Genomic DNA, 12,607 nt, shown 5'->3' with positions numbered 1-12,607 from the left:
TGCTGCTCTTAAATCCCTCCACATTCGATGGGGAGACAGTTTAAAGGACAATTACAGTCCAACATTCTCACTTGGCTTGGGGTAAGGGTGGAGACCACAGTTGCCCTCCCAAGGCAGCAGGCATTTCAGAACATATAATTTCATATTTGGAAAACGAAGAGCAATTCTAATCATTGTGTGATAGAGAGCCATCTAGTCTCTAAACAAATGTTTACTGAGCAGCTACAATGTGCCAGGCACATCTTCACGGCTGAATATAAAACAGTGAACAAATCAGATAAAAATATTTTCTCTCAAAAGAAACTTGACATGTTCTTCTTGGATGTTACAAAAACATCCAAGAGGGATTAAATTGGATTAAATTAACAAGGCATATGGCCAACACTGAGTGCCCTACAAGGCATTCGGTGCACTGGAATTCTATGCTGAACAGGACAGACGTGGTTTCTGCACATCTGGAAACTTAAAGCCAATGCCAGGATTCCTCAAAATATCCCCTCTGGACAATGAATCACCTGGTGTAATTGTTCATGTGGATTCCCAGCACCTCCCCAAACCTGCTATAGAATCTCTTGAGGAGAGATCCAGGAATCTGCATTTTAAATAAGCCTACCCAAATGATTCTTCCACCCACTACAATTTGAGAAGTGCTGGTGTGGGGCTTTTAAGTAGACTTAATTCCTACCATGTGTGCAAATGTGAACATTTTGTTTTATTCACCGAAGCGTAACATTGATCTTAATTCTATTGATGCTTTAGGAGAAAGGTTGATTTTGCAGTGACTGTGATGTAGATCCAACAAGGATGTGAGATTCCTATATTTATCAAAAGGGAGACTGATCCAGTTGAAACCTTCCATACACCTGAGTAAACAGAAACTCATAGACACTAAAAGACTCACCTAAGGTCACATATCAGGGCAAGATGGCAGTTACCCTGACCCTGTGCTGGGACCTTCTGCCACGCCCATAAAATGCACTGGGGTTTGGAGCACTTGGTCCTGACTCCAGGAAAGACTGAGAGAGCTGTCCCCTATTCTCAGCTCTTAGGGACAGACATTTATGCTTCCCCTGTTGGGTGGGTGCAGCCCCTACTCCCAGACTCCAGCAGAAGTTCCAAGAGATAAGGAGCCAGGAAAGTCCAGATTTCCCCCAGGCTAAGGCTCCTGCTAGCTGTCTCCTCAGCTAGGCTGACCCTGTTAAGGGTGCTGGATGCTTTGAAGTCAAATGGACTTTTTAAAAACGGACTTCCTGAAGTGAGGAATAATTATTTTCATATGTGAACCTGGAAAAATGTAGGTAGTGATGCCAATGAACAAATGCAGGTTGAAAAACAAAATTTTCTCGCTGCCCAAAGAATTTCAGGATCCTCTCATGTTTTCCATGCATTTCCACAGCAAAAGAGTTTAAGGCAAGGAAAGGCAACCAAGACAGAAGAAATAACAGTTAAAATTTGCTAAAATACAACATGGACACCAAATTTGTTAACATGTAATGACTCTAAGAGAACTATGCCATCTTAGGTTCCTGGCAACTGCATTAGGCTCCTGGAAATTAAAGGGGCGTGTGTGTGTGTGTGTGTGTGTGTTACTGTGCTCAAAGGTGAATATTTAATGACTGTGCCTGCATAAATAATATGGAGATTTAAGCTCATCTGATTAATTTAGAATTGTCAGACAATTCAAACCAAACAGTTCTCTCAGGTCTGATTTACCCCAACTGGCTTCCTACATTGATCAAATAAACTCAATCGCTGTCAATTCTCCCTTGTATTCTGTGATAGCTGGGCAGAGCCAGGAGGTCCTCTATCCACCTGCATCCTAACAGGATATTAACTTTTATCTGGAAAGTTATTCATTGCTTTACTGTTAGTTACTGTCACCAGATTTGGTCTTTTTGGTTCTGTCTGAGCACCCCATTGGATATCCATAGTTGCAGATGACAGGAAATTAGGTTATTTTTCTACAGTTTTTCCCTGTAATGAAGAACTTTAACTGAAACCCACTCTTGTTCTATTTGAGTAACTTTATAAGATGCCATTTACACATACACGATATCTGTAAATCTCACATCACTCCCTCCCTTGCAAAGAACACACACACACATACACACACACTCAATTCAAGATACTTCAGTGAGTCTGTGGTCAATTGGGGTAGGTTTCAATTCCCACGATTTACTCAGAGCTTTTCAGCCAACCTAACCTAAGCATTGTGTTATAGGAGTTACAAATAGAAATCCCTGTTGCAAATAGAGTGAGGCAGATAGCAGAAAGGAGTGGGGCTGCCCCAGGGGGAGAAAGCAGTGACTAGTGGGGAGACAGGGTCTAAAAGCAATACTGTCCAGTAGAACTTTTTGTGATGATAAAAATGGTCTATACCTGTGCTGACCGATATGGTAGACACCAGTTACATGTAGCTATTGAACACCTGAAATGTGGCTACTGTAACTGAGAAACTGAATGTTTAATTTTAAGAGCCAAATGTGCTAGTGGCAGTCACGGGTGATAGCACACAGGGACCCCCTCCTCATTGGTGCCAGCCAGTTGCTGCCATGCATGAGTGAAGACTCAGTGGTGCCAGGTCTTCTGATTTTTCTAGAGAAACTGGAAATCCCAATTTTTATGAGAACATCTTAATTCTTAAAATAGCAGACCAGTCAAAGCAAATATCTACGGTTCAGTTTTGGCCAATAGGCATCTAGTTTGCTATTCTAGATCCAACCTCCTCACCCTGTTCTCTCCTGGACTGTACTCCTTTGCTCCTAACAGGAGAATATTTTCACAATCTACCTTCATCGGCCATTTGCAACTTGAGTTTTTTCTCCCAGCCTGTGAAGTTGGAAGAGCCACCGTTTCATATCTCCTTAGACGTTGACCTCCCTCTTCAGAGTCCTTCCTTGACTTCACCTCAGAAATGCACCCTCACTAAGAAGAATAGAGCTACTTATTCTTATTACAATTGATTACAATACTCCCTGTAGAATCACCTGTATAGAATTCCCCTAACACCTCTTAGAACATCAAGAATTATCATTTTGTCTTGTAGTTTTTCTCAGAAGGTAGAGAAAGTGTCTGTGGTTGCTTCTATTCTGCAGAGCAGTATTTCTCAAACTTTTTTTGAACGTAATACATAGTAAGAGATACAGTTTACATTGCAGCTTAGTATATACATTCTGTGTACACACACAGTTAGGAAAGTTTCGCCAAACTCTATCTGTTGTTACTCTGTGTCATGCGTTCTGATGTTTTCTGTTCTCCTCTATCTTTTAAGTTTTTTTTAATTTAACACTGACCTTAGAGTCCACTAATGGGTCCCAGTCCATAGTCTAAAAACATTGCTATGGACAGTCCAGCCCTTGTTCCATAACCAAGAAATATTCAGTGACTAAACTAATGCTTTTTTTTTTTTTTTTTTTGTGGTACGCGGGCCTCTCACTGTTGTGGCCTCTCCTGCCGTGGAGCACAGGCTCCGGACGCGCAGGCTCAGCGGCCATGGCTCACGGGCCCAGCCGCTCCGCGCCATGTGGGACCTTCCTGGACCGGGGCACGAACCCACGTCCCCTGCATCGGCAGGCGGACCCCCAACCACTGCGCCGCCAGGGAAGCCCTAAATGCTCTTTTTATCATTCCATCCAACAGCCCTCAACTTCCTCCTGCCTCGCAATATGCACATCCCATCAGTAGCAGTAAATCAGAGCCCAGCACAAGGGGAATTATTATCTAATATGCTGGGGGGTCTTTGTAGTCTCCACTTAAAGAACCTCATTAGACTCAGATTGCTCTTCACGGGAAGTGATTTACATTTAAAAAAAGAAGAAGAAGAAGAAGAAGAAAAAAGACAAAAAAGATCAAACGACTATTTTCCCTGCACAGTATATTACTTCCCGTGATTCATCAAAATTCTTTCCGTGGGTAAAGGTCACCTTTCATTTATGTATGGCATCTGTGTGTGCTTTGTTGAAAAGGGTGTGGCTCTCAAAACATAAATCAGGCCTTGTGTGTTGATGACAAAACTCACGCAAAGCTACAAGAAGGAAGTGATGGGGTAACATGGTAAAAAGAGGCACAGATGCTGTTAGACATCCCAGAACAATGACTTCAGGTCATCTGCCTTAAAAAGGGAAAGATGAAAATAAAATACCTGAGCAGGATTATAGGACTCCGCATGCATTTGTTATGCATTCTAATACTTTTCCTAAAGAAGTACTCTGAAAAAAAAGAAAATCGTTTGTGTCTAATGTAAACAGAGTCAAAAATTGATGTTAGTCCTGGAAACACTGAACTGACTCATCAGAAAGTCTTAAAACGAGAAATTCATGCCCATTTTTCTGCCCTAATGTAGTGGTTAACAGCCTGGATATAGGATCTGATTGTCTGGATTTGAATCCCGACCCTGCTGCTTACCAGGCATGTGATTTTGTGCAAGTAACTTACCTCTTGGAGCCACCATTATGAAGAATCCCAGCCCCATCCTCAGAAGGTTGTCCTGGGGATTTAATTAGTTCATATTTGGAAAGCATTGAGCACTAGTTCCTTGTATATGGTAAGTACAATATAAGTACTTGTTAAATAAATTGTCTAAGAGAAGATGAAAACATATCGACTCTTCCTTCCTCCAAATTCAGGGCAGGAGAAATAGACATACATTTAAAAACTGAGACTGAAGAAGTTATGTAACTGCTGTCCTGTTTGTTTATCTATACACAGATTTGATACCCAAGGTGACAAATCTTAAATGCCATCCTCTGTGAAAAATCACAAGCCATTGAGAAAGAAGAAGAACAAGGAATAATATCTCAGTCCCTAAGCCAAGATGGAAAAGTGAACTGTGTGAAAAACATAAAACAGAGCTGTTTTTGATACCTAAAGGCCAGACAAGGCAGAGAGACCACCCAGTGTCAGCCGAGGAAGAAAGAACTGAGTAAGCTAAAAACCCAGACCGGGGGGAACATCAACGTACCAGACACAATTCGGGGAGGACAATTAAAAGCCGCATGGACAAAATTTGTTTAAAAAAAATTCCTGGGATAGAGCTTACAGAAATGAATGATTATATGTGCAAAAGTCAACTGAAAGGGGTAAAATTAAAAAACACAAGAGGGGCCCAGCTAAGTGTGGTCCCAGTGAATCGTCTAGAGAGCTAAGAAATGCATCTCATTGTGAGACATGCTCTTTAAAATAATAAAAATAGAAATGAAAGAGGGACTCTGGATTATTGAAAAATACCCTGCAATGCTTTGTTCTTGGTTTCCTAGAAATTGGATGTGGAAGCTTTATGTGGGTGTATGCTTGTATACATATGTATGTGTGTGTGTACCCACAAAATGCTTCCATATTCAATATATTCATATTCAACATATGCATACATATATACATTTAAAGAAATATCTCCTTTAAAAAAATTCTTTATTAAGTGATACTGAGAGATGAAAAGGTCACCTGGAACCAACTGACTATTGGCATTAAATTAAACAAAACCCACACCGTGGAAAACATAGAAATTATTACAAATTTGGGCATAGGGTCTACTCCCCTAAAGACGACTGGTTCAGACAGTTACAGAGATGTTCTGAGACTGAAACAGAGGCCTGTGAGCTTGAGCAGTGAACACCATGGGTCACAGGGAGCACTTTGATGTCAATAGCAGCTTTGTGTAAAGACAGCAGAGAAAATGCAGCCTCTCACCATATGGGAACCCCTTGGTTTCTCGGGCTGCATTCTGCCTGGGTCCCATATGTGCAGCTCCCACTGACCACGGCAGCAGCATGGGGCTGGGATTGATAGCCGCAGATGGCTTCTGGCCTGTGAAGTTCAACTCTGTACTCAGCGTCAGCTATGAGAAGAAAGGAAGTTTACTGTGAGGCTCACTACTTGCTTTGCTTTTTGTCTCTCTTCTTTCCCCACCTTTCCTCCTGGGTCCCTTCAAATACCCAGATTGCTTCCTTCTTTCCTTTTTTTCCTTCCTCCCCTCCTTCCTCCCCTCCTCTTTTCTGTAAACTTCTCTTTCCATTTTTGCAGACTCTCTCTCTCTTTCTCTCTCTCTGTTGACTTCTTCAGGCCTCTTAGTACACTTGCCCCTTTCCAGTCTCCCTCTCCCATCTCGGTCAAGCACTTTCCCCAGAGGCTGCTCACCCTCTCCCAAATGTAGTTTCTGTGAAGCATCAGAATCACCAACTCTGTTGAAAGCAAACAGTTTCGGCCAACAATTTCATTGTCTCTAGGCATTCTAGGGGGAAAAAAACGGGCCACCCAATAGTTGGGCTTTAAGTTTCTTTCATGGTCACTTTGAATCCTGTGATTCTTTGGAAGTGTGAAAAGAATTCTCCCAATTTCTGTCTTCCCTGCATCACATACTGATGGTGCCAGGCACTATGCTGCCTGCATTCCTTAGCTTGTGGCCCCCTCCATCTTCAAAACCAGTCGAGTCTTGCTCAAGCTGCATCACTCTAACATTCACTTCTGTCATCACATTTCCTTCTCTGACTCTCCTTTGAGGACCCTTGGGATTCTACTGGGTCCACTCGAATAGTCCAGAATAATCTTCCCACCTCAAGATTCTTAACTTCATTGTGGCTGCAATGTTCCTTTGGCCATAAAAGTAACATACTCACAGGTTCTGAGGATTTGGGTGTGGACATCTTTGAGGGGGTCATTATTCTGCCCACTATAGGGCTCATAAAATGTTTCCATTTCTTTTAAAACCACAAAGAAAAAAACTTTCAGGTAGAGGAAAATGGTTTAACATAGAATATTGATATTTTTTATTGCAACTCACAGGGAGAAATATATATTGTAACCTATGTGCAAGCACATACAAACACAATTGAAACAAAAGTTTCATCAAGTACTACTAACCCTTACTACAGGTGGTATGTTCTGATAGTTTCTATTTCCTCCTCTTCCTCTTCTTTCTCTTCCTTCCCCTCTTTCCCCTTTTCCCTTTTTTAGTGCTGGCTATCTACTACCCTGACTTCACGACTCACAAAGAGGTCATATCTATAGTTTGAAAAACACTGACCTAGCTTGTAAACTCAAAAGCTTAAAGCTGTTGGGCAAGTAGCATAAATGGAAGGAGAGGGCTGCATGGGGACCATGGGAAATTGAGGCCCCTAGAAAGGGCACAGTGGCTACTCAGCTCCAACAGATCTTTTCCATGTAGGAATGTAGGTCTCTATTGCTAGAATTTCTGATTGTTTCTGTGAAGCTTACCAATTTAAAAGTGTGGTAAATAATTCTTAAAATTTGTCAGCCGAACAAAATGAGTCTTTCATGTGGTATTGGTCTGATTAAGAATTAATTTTCTTCTTTTTCCTTGAAATGAGAATCCAGACTCCCTGCAAACTGATATGGCACAATCCTCTGTCTTCTCATGACCTGGTGGGGAAGCAAAACAGGATCTCAGCTGAAGACAGGAGTTGAAAGTGATCATTTCTCTTTGAATGAGGCCATGCTGGGTGCCCACTGACCGCCAAGAAGGGCAGAGGGACTCAAGTCATTCCAATAGCATGGAGTCCTCAAGAAATTGAGTTTACCCTTGACCAATCAGAGGAGAGAGAGAAGCTGAATCAGCAGCTTCTTGCTGCTGGTCTCACTCAACCTTGTCCCTCCTTAATGGCCATTGGGCTCTCTGTCTTTGAAGGTCACCTTATTTAGTTCTCTTACCTAGACTAGCCAGGCATCCAGGGTACAAAGATTTGGTCAATCATTTTAAAACATCTATAAGTAGGGCTTCCCTGGTGGCACAGTGGTTGAGAGTCCGCCTCCCGATTCAGGGGACACGGGTTCGTGCCCTGGTCCGGGAAGATCCCACATGCCACAGAGCGGCTGGGCCCGTGAGCCATGGCCGCTGAGCCTGCACGTCCGGAGCCTGTGCTCCGCAACGGGAGAGGCCACAACAGTGAGAGGCCCGCGTACCACAAAAAAAAAAAAAAAAAAAATCTATAAGTAAAACACACTTAAATTTCAAACATAAATCCTACTACTGTATAATTAAGAGATTGAATCAGCCTACTTTATATTCAAGGCCTCCAGACTTTATTAGTCTAAACTATGTAAAATTGTCAATATTCAAACATTTAAGAAATAATTTTTTTATTTTGGAAAAATTTCAGATTCATAGAAAAGTTGCAGAATTGTGTAATGACTTTCTGTATATTTTCATTCAGTTTCCCCTAATGTTAACAGGTTACATAGGCATGGCACATTTGGCAAACTACAAAATTAATATTAGTACATTACTATTAACCGAACTGCTTTATTTGGATTCAATCATTTTTTTCACTAATCTCCTTTTTCTGTCCAGGATGCAATCCAGCGTACTCCACTGCATTTAGTCCAACTGAATACAAAGCAATTTTATTCAGTTCCACTTAATACTTTAAGAAATAGTCTAGCAACCAAAGGAGAAAAACTTTGTTACAATGTAGCCATTAGGCTCTAGGGAGGAGACTCTCTTGGGGACTCCACATCAATAGGCATCCATTGCCAGTGTGAGATGCTTATCTCATCTAGAATCTAGACAGAGCCATCAACTTCTGAGTCTCTGCTCATTGGCCTAACACAGTGCCTGGAATGTGCTAGGTGCCCAATAAGCACATGCTGAGTATCTATGGCTTGTCAACAAACAAGAATTCCATGCCTGGAAACCCACACAGAAGAACCACTTCCTGCCCAGAAATTGCTCTCTGATTAATTTCATTGTCCATCTAGAACTAAAGCTATCTTGAATATTAATGTTTGTGTTAGTTTGCTAGGGCTGCTATAACAAAGTACCACAGACTGGGTGGCTTAAACAACAGAAATTTCTTTTCTCACAGTCCTGGAAGCCAGAAGTCTGAGATCAAGGTATCCGCAGGGTTGGTTTCATCTGAGGCCTCTCTCCTTGGCTTGCAGATGGCCGTCTTCTCCCTGTGTCTTCACATGGTTTTCCTTCTGTACATGCCTGTGTCCCAAGTTCCTCTTCTTACAAAAATCCCAATCCTAGTGGGTGGGAGCCCACATGAATGACCTTGCTTTAACCTATTTACCTCCTCAAAGACCCCATCTCCAAATAAGTCACATTCTGAGGTACTGGGAAGTGGGACTTCCACATATGAATTTGGGAAAAACAACTTGGCTTATAACATATCTAAAGTTTAGGGATGAGGAAAAAAGTCAGAGGAAGGACTTACCTTAATCCAAATGTCACTCATGTCTAGAGGCCCAGGCTGTTCTCCTCTTTCCTGACTCTTCTGAACACTTTATTGCAGGACTAGACCTGCCTTAGTCTATGACAGTGTCCCCTCAACTAGACCAGATCTATAAAATGCCTTCAGCCAGACCAGTACAATGTTGAAAAGTCTCTAGAAGTTACTTTCTGTATATTTGTTTGAGGGACTAGAGGAAAATAAAGCCCCTTCCCAACAACTCGCAAAGCAAGAGAGTGGGTATGAGGGCCTTGTTGCTGTCAGGGACAAAGGGCAGTGCCTAAAGCTCTTTCATCACTGAAATTCTGTGCTTCCAAGAATGTGGGTGGGCCCAAAGCACATTTTCCTAACGTGTGCTTGTGGGTCTGTGTGCGCATTCGTGGGAGAGCGTTATGCTTTTTTTTTGAAAGCTTATCTCCAAGGCTGTGATCAGCATTTGGAGACTCAAAAATGAAAACAATCACAGTATACAGACGTTACCTGACAGGCAGGGGTCTGAAAGAAAAATTAAATAATGAACAGGCCAAGGGCACCAGGGGCAGGAATCTGAAGTGTAAGCCTTCAGTGCAGGCACTTTGATAAAGAAAAGCTGCAGGGGAAAAGCAATTCACCAGGAAGAGACCAGGACCAAAATGGGCCCAGGAAAGCTGCCCAGGGATCGGAGGAAAGGGGGAGCGGCCACAAGTGTGCTGTCCGGGCTGTCATTACCCCAGAATTATCAGGCACCTGAAACAACAAGGTCAAGAATGTGACCTGAACGATACATGAAATATTTGTTTAGGAAACTACATGCTGGGAGAAAGACTTAAAAAGGAGTTAAATTGGCGCACTCACCTTTTCTTATTGCAGAATGAAACAGCAAATGTTCAAGCAAAGCCTGTGGGGCTCGGGAAATTCTTTTTATTAACATGCTAAAGAAAACTGATAGGAGACAGGGTGAGGAGAGGGCGAGGCTCTGACCCTGACCGATTTCTTGGTGTGGGACCAGCCGAGGGCAGGGGGAGGAATTTGGGGGACAGGCTGGGCCTCAGCCCCTCCCTGCACAGCCAGCAGCCCAGCCTGCCTAGGCATCCGGATTCCAGGCCTCCAGTCCTCGAAGACAAAGGACCCTTCCCCCCTTGTCAGCCTTCCGGTTCCCGGGGATTGTGTGGCCCGGCCCTTTGATCAAGCTAAGGGCATTATGTCTGCGGACAACTGCTTTAAGTATGAAAGTTTTAGGGCTGGCTCTCAGGTCTCAGCCCTTAGTGTTCCCAGGCAAAGGGATTATAGCTGGCCTCTTAGGATTTCTGCTTTTCCCCCTGAAGTGACCAGGTCTCTAAACAGGGCTTTCTGACCCTGTCCCACCCTTGGAAAGAGAGTGTAGTTAAGAGATGGGCCGGGTGGGTACAGTGCCATCATAAACCCTCCATCTTTAATGTGGTTTTGGCTTAAATGCTCTTTTGCAAATTCCCACAATGGAATGAGAATCCACCCGTGGCCAAAGTGAATCTCTGACAAAGATGCATTTGAGGTAATGGACTGGAGCCAAGACCCTTGGGTTCTAGACCTGGCCCTGCAGCTGACTGAGTCATTTTTAGTCATTTTTAGTCATTCAGTCCCTCAGGGTGTGAGTTTTCTCTCTTTAAAAAAGTTCCAAGTTTAAACTTGGCATGCTCTGGGAGCTAGATTTTAAAACCCTGTGATTCCTTCACTGTTACATATGCTCTGTTTGACCCTGCAATGACATAAGTACAGTATAGTTCATTGGCTTCAAGAAATAGGTAAATGGGGCTTCCCTGGTGGCGCAGTGGTTGAGAGTCCGCCTACCGATGCAGGGGACACGGGTTCGTGCCCCGGTCCGGGAAGATCCCACATGCTGCGGAGCGGCTGGGCCTGTGCACCATGGCCACTGAGGCTGCACGTCCAGAGCCTGTGCTCCGCAACGGAAGAGGCCACAAGAGTGAGAGGCCTGCGTACTGCAAAAAAAAAAAAGGTATATGGAAAGAGGAATACGAACAAATCCTTCAAAAATCGTTTCAGATGGTGACACCTTTTTCCACAACTCACCAATTTAATAAAGAGTTGGTGTCTCACAAAGTCAGATGTAATGTCTCTGGGTGACACTTTTCTGATTTTACTTGGAGATAATATAATGACAACTCTATTCTAGAAGGGTCCATCTCTCTTGCTCTTGCTCCATGGACCACTTTGCTTCCTAGTCAAGGGGAATCCCCTTCCTCACAGCAGTAGCAAAAAATGTTGCAAGACAAGAGAAATAGATTGACTTGAGATCTCCCGAGAATTGTTTAAGATTTGGCATATAATTGTATTCATTTAACAGAGCGACCAATTAGGATCTATACCTGAAAGTAGCGTTGCTAAGTAATGATTGAATTAAGCACATTTGGAAAAGTGCTGAGAATATCTTAGAGGTGTTTTATCATCATTATTGGTGATGACAAGTTTCCATGTCTTCTATTAACTGAACTCAATGAGACTACTCGATACTAGGCTTACATATCACAACTTTAAAGAGTTCAGAAGCCCACTGGGTGTCTTTTCTTCAGGATAGTATGGGAGAAGTTTCTGGACACCAGAATCCCAGGGTTTATCTAATTCTTTTCCTGATCTTTGTTTTTAGATTTTTAAAAGTGCTGTGAGACTTTGACAATCTCTCAGTGCTTCTATTGCAATAATATTAATGATGAACTAGAGAGACACTTTGGATTTCTAAGGAAAACCCTTGTCTCTGACTCGGTCCCTATACCAGGTCCTTAGTTTGATCTTTAGATCTCATCCAGAGTCAAGACTTCATCCGTTCTCACAGCCATCACTTTATGGGGCTGATGTCTAAATCTCTGCTTCCTGATTCAGTCTCTTTCTTGAGCCTATCTTATTGTTCTAAACATTTCCACTTGGAAGTTCCTTAGGGATCCTAAATTCAAGTACTGAAGACTAATTAATGATGTTTCCTCCAAAAGGCAGCCTCGCTGATATCCTTCATTCTATCATGGCAACACCCTTCTCCTGGACCTAACTGGTCCTCTCTCTTGCCTGCAGTTCAGTCATCAGGTCATGTCACTTCTTCCTTCTCAGTGTCTTTGCAATATGCCCTTTTCGGCCAATTCTAACTCATCACACTGGTCTGAATCCTTATTGCCTGATCTTTTGGCTGCCATTTTCTGCCCAGCCATCATGTAAATCACTTTTGAATGAATTCATTCACTCAACAAATATCTTTTGAGTGCCTTCTGTGTTCTCTTCAACAACCATCAATAACACATTGATTGACATCTATGGAATAAGATGCAAACTCCTGAACCTGACAGGCAGCCTCCCACCTCCCCACCTAAACTTGGCTTCCACTCACTCTTCTCATATGCACCTCCACTTCCCCAGACAAACAGTTCCTCTGAAAATACTTAAAGCATTCCCCTTTCTTT

The sequence above is a fragment of the Mesoplodon bidens genome (assembly GCF_964165515.1).
Source record: "Mesoplodon bidens genome assembly, chromosome: 1".
In the NCBI taxonomy this organism is placed as follows: Eukaryota; Metazoa; Chordata; class Mammalia; order Artiodactyla; family Ziphiidae; genus Mesoplodon; species Mesoplodon bidens.
The sequence above is the reverse complement of the archived record's forward strand: the minus strand, read 5'-3'. Positions refer to the sequence as shown.